Below are 5,267 nucleotides of genomic sequence, written 5' to 3' on the forward strand. Positions count from 1 at the left end.
AAGTGTACTTAACAAGATAATGAAGGCGGACGATTAATGGAGGAGGAGTTGTAAGGCCTGACCTATGACCTCGTTCTTTCGGATGTCCCTTTTCTGTTCCCGACTTTCTCCTTATTCTTCGGAAAGCGCCCTTGTGGGTTTTCACTTTCTTTTCGTCCATTCGACCAGAAGCGCCCTTTCGGGTTTTCACCTCTAGTTTTTTTTTTTTTTTTTTTTTTTTTTTTTTTTTTTCTTGGCGGCTATTCCCTGCAAATCTCATAGTAAAGTACGCGAGGTTATCAATTTTTAAATTCAAATCTTATGGCAGAAATTTAACTAATCAATAGCACATTAGTCAAAGAGAAAGGATAGTATTAAAAAGTGAGTAAGCAGGAAAACAAAAGCAGAAGGAATGGAGTATAACTTTATCATGGCTTTAGGAAAAATAGACTTTCAAAGGAAAAGGAAAGGTACAAGGATAGATCTCATATATTCCTTTTAGTTGGTTTTGAAGTCTTTTAACTGCCATATTCCTAGTTCTCTGAAGTCCCATGACGTGACGGTTGCCTCTCTATCCGCGGTTTCATGCCCCCTTCCTTATTCCTCCAGTTTGGTTCTTGGGACGCCCTTTTTGGTTTTCACCCCAAGAAGGTTTTTTTTTTTTTTTTTTTTTTTTTTAGGACGCCCTTTCGGGTTTTCATCCCTTCTCCTTTTTATGCATAGTATCTCTTGACAGTGTCGGCATTCACAGGTCTCGGGAATTCTTCACCGTCCATGTGGGTCAAAATCAAGGCTCCTCCGATGCGCCTTTTTAACCACATAGGGTCCTCGTAGGTTGGTGACCATTTGCCGAGGATCGTTTTGGTTTAGTAGTACTTTCTTTATAACTAAGTCCCGGGTAGGAATTCCGGGTGGCGTGCGTTTTATCAAATGCTCGGCCATTCTCCTCTGATATAATTGCCCGTGACATGCTGCTGTTAACCTTTTCTCATCCAGCAAGTTTAACTGATCCAACCTTGACTGGATCCATTCTGACTCACCAATCCCTGATTCCTTCAGAATCCTTAGGGAAGGAATTTCAACCTCAACAGGTAATACTGCTTCCATCCCGTAGACCAGTGAGTATGGAGTTGCCCCAGTTGAGGTTCTTATGGAAGTCGGTATGCATGAAGAGCGTGGGGAGCATGTCATGCCAATCCCTATATGTGACCGTCATTTTCCGGATTATCCTCTTTAGATTTTTGTTCGCGGCTTCCACCGCTCCATTCATCTGAGGGACGGTATGGGGAGGAATTGAGATGTCGGATTACGTATTGATCACACGGCTTACGAATCTTGGACCGTTCGGGTTCTTGGCGTTATCGGTGACAATTTCATTCGGAGACCATGCGGCATATGATATTGTTTACGAAGAATTTGAGAAACGTGTTAGCGTGATGTGAGTATAGGACGTTGCCTCGACCCACTTGGAGAAATAGTCGATGGCTACAAGGATGAATCTGTGCCCATTGGATGCCTTGGGATTGATGGGACCAATCACATCTATGCCCCACATTGCAAAAGGCCACGGTGAGACGAGATTGAACAGCTTGTGAGGTGGCACAATTTATCGGATCTGCGTAAATCTGACACTTGTGGCACTTAGGAAATACTCGATGCAATCCTTTTCCATTGTGGTCCAAAAATACCCACGTCGCATGATTTGCTTGGCCATCATGTGTCCATTGGCGTGAGTTGCACAATTTCCCTCATGAGTTTCAAAAAGGATTCTCTTTGCCTCCTTTGCATCCACACATCTCAATAATTCACCGTTGGAGCTTCTTTTGTATAGGGTTTCCCCACTGGGAAAGTACCCCAATGCTAACCTCCGAATCATCTTCTTTTCATTTTTGCTTGCCCCTAAAGGGAATTCTCCGGTTCTCTGATGAGCCGGGATGTCGTGATACTAAGGCTTTCCATCGAGCTCTTCTTCAATCATGAAGCAATAGGCTGGCTCATCCCTTACTTTAATCTTCAACGTCAAAGCGTCGCCCTTCTTCGATTTGAGCCATAACAGCTAGAGTAGCTAAGGCGTCGACAAATTGATTCTTGTCTCTACTCGGATGAGTGAAAGAGATTTCTTGAATTCCTGATCATCTCGATGAAGTATTTACGGTAGGGGATTAGCTTGGGGTCCTTGGTTTGCCATTCTCCCTTGACTGATAAATTATCGGCCGAGTCTCCATACACCTCCAACTTTCGATTTTCATCTCTATAGCGACATGTAGACCCATTACACAAGCTTCATATTCTGCGACATTGTTGGTACAGTCAAATCCCAACTTAGCGGCTATTGGGAAGTGCTTTCATACGGGGATACTAGTAATGCGGCTCAATTCCATTCGGATAAATTGTTGCTCGTCAAAATACATTTCCCACATCAGTGACCCCTCTTCTTCGCGATCTACTTCATTAATATGTTCGTCGGGGAACTCAAAATCGAGCTTCATAATCCGGGATAGGGTTTTCCGCTAGGAGGTCGCAATTACGCTACCTTTCACCGCTTTCGGTCATGTAGACTATATCATATTGGGAGAGTATAACCTGCCACTTGGCTATCCTTCCCGCACGAATGGGCTTTCGAATACGTGTCGATAGGATCCATCAGGAGATAAGCCATGTCTTGTGATTCAACATGTAGTGCTTGAGGCGATTTCTTTGTCGAGCTTGTATGACAAGTCTTTTCTAAGAAAGAGTACCTTGACTCACAATCATTGAACTTCTTGCTCGGGTAGTAAATGGCCCTCTCTTTTGGCGGTATCATCATCTTGTCCTAAAACACATCCCATAGAGCTCTGTTGGTGCCATGTATAGGATCGAGGCACACTGCCACAAAGCGGGACCAATCTTGGTGGGTTTGACAAATACTGTTTGATTGTCTCGAAAGCCTTTTGACAATCCGAATCACATTGGGTATGATTTTTCTTACGGAGTAGTCTTAAAATAGGCTCAGCTTTGGCAGTGAGATTAGAAATAAATCTTGAAATGTAGTTCAACTTTCCTAGAAAACTGCGCACCTCCCTTTCTGTTTTTGGGGACGGCATTTCTTGAATAGCTCGAACTTTATGCGGATCCACTTCTATCCCTTTCTCGCACTATGAATCCCAACGGTTTTCCGATCTAGCTCAGAAGATGCATTTAGCGGGGTTCACTTCAACTTGTATTTCTGAGCCTTTGAGCACCCTCCTCATCACTGAACGTGGCTCTCTTCTCCTGGATTTAATGATCATATCATCCACATATACCTCCACTTCTTTATGCATCATATCGTGGAATAATGTGACCATTGCTTGTGGTAAGTAGCCCCGGCATTCTTCAACCCGAAGGGCATGACCCGATAGCAAAATACCCCCCATTGGGTGATGAAAGCAGTTTATCCTTGTCTTCCTTGTCCATCGGAATCTGATTGTACCCTGATGCCCCATCAATACACGAACACCTACCCAATCCATGGCATTGTCAACTAACACATCAATGTGAGGAGAGGAAATCATCTTTCAAACTTGCTTTATTAAGGTCCTGTAGTCAACACACACCCTGACTCTCCCGTCTTTCTTCATTACTGGGACGACATTAGCCACCCATTGGGGATATTTGACTACTTCCAAGAATCCGGCGTCATACTGTTTCTTGACTTCATCCCGAACCTTGAGCAGTGTGTCGGGATTCATTCTCCTCAGTTTCTGCTTCACCGGGATCGTTCCTGGAATTAAGGGAATCTTGTGCGTCACTATCTGGGGTCCAAACCAACCATATCATCATAGCTCCATGAAAATCGTCGAGAAATTCCTTAGCGGACCGATCATATCTCCCAATTCCTCACTCTCCACTACCTTAAGTTCCCTTTTTACTTCTTCCGAGCCTAAGTTTATTGTGCGCGTTTCATCTTCACAAGGCACGAGGAGGGTTCATCTTTTCATTGCTTTCTTACGTAAGGTCTTCCTCGAATTACTTGAAGTAATGGCGGTTATGGGGATTTCAAAATTAACGGAGGAATTTACGAGTCTATTGGATTATTAGGTGTTAATTGATGAATGGTCTGAATGAATAAAGAATAGAACATGTTATAAGGATGGAATTAAAAAGAAAGAGAGTATTGGATTTAAAATGCGCTATCAATTCATTAATATTAATGCCATAAGAAAAGGTCCATTCTGATTACACTTGTCACCATGGACAAAATGATCAAGTGTAGATAACCAGAGGTACTTTACTCGAAATTGAGTGCGAGGATATCCTCCGTTGTCCGGTTGTCAAGCTCTGCTCCTCGGCCATGGGTGAAACTAGGGCCTCATACAAGGAATCGGTTGGATGACATCTATGGATGGATCATCGGTGATTCTTACGTACTTGCGGATGTTGGATGACCGGTTTGGTGAAGATCTCGTAATTCTTGGGACTATTTTCATTTTCCGTCTCTGGTCGAACCTCCGATCCGAAGCATTCTCCTCATCCGAATCGCCCATCCACGAGGGCATCCTCCTCATATCCCAAACCACAACGGCCTATCTTCTGAATAGCCGGTATAGGCTCGACGATTCCTTGCAAGGCAGTGCCCAAGCCTTTCCCCTCTTGATACCCGTTCTTTGACATTACTTTGGCCACCATAGCCATGGCCCCCTCCTTCCCAGTATCTTGCAACTCAAGGGCCTGGAAAGAACTTTCCAACGATTCCTCAGCCGCTTCCACATAAGGAAGTGATTGCGGCTTGGTGACCAGTATGGCCTCTTCGCCCCTTACAGTGATAATTCTGCCGTCCTTAATATATTTGATCTTTTGGTGCACAGTTGAAGGAGCGTTCGCAGAGTGGATCCACGGCCTCCTAATAACATAGTGTAAGCGGCTTAATGTTCATCACTTGAAGCGTGGCGTTGAAAGTACATGCCCGACTTGGATTGGCAAGTCAATGTCTCCCGATACCTCTCTCACGGTACCGTCAAAGGCTCTTACCACCATTGCACTCGGCGTATATGCGATTGGTCAACCGGTGCTTTGGCTAAGGTCGCGCTAAGCGATACATTGAGGGCCGATCCGTTATCGATGAGAACCTTGGCCACTATACAACCCTTACACTTCACGATTACATGTAGAGCTTTATTGTGCCCTAAGCCCGCAGGTCTACCTCCTCTTGAGAAAAGGCTACAGTGGATGCTGGATTTGTTCTACTATTTTCTCAAAGCGCCCGGAGTAATGTCGGGGTTCACAAAGGCTTGATCCAGGATTCTTTGTAGGGCTTGTCGGTGGACTTA

This window comes from Hevea brasiliensis, chromosome 14 (genome assembly GCF_030052815.1).
Source record: "Hevea brasiliensis isolate MT/VB/25A 57/8 chromosome 14, ASM3005281v1, whole genome shotgun sequence".
Lineage (NCBI taxonomy): Eukaryota > Viridiplantae > Streptophyta > Magnoliopsida > Malpighiales > Euphorbiaceae > Hevea > Hevea brasiliensis.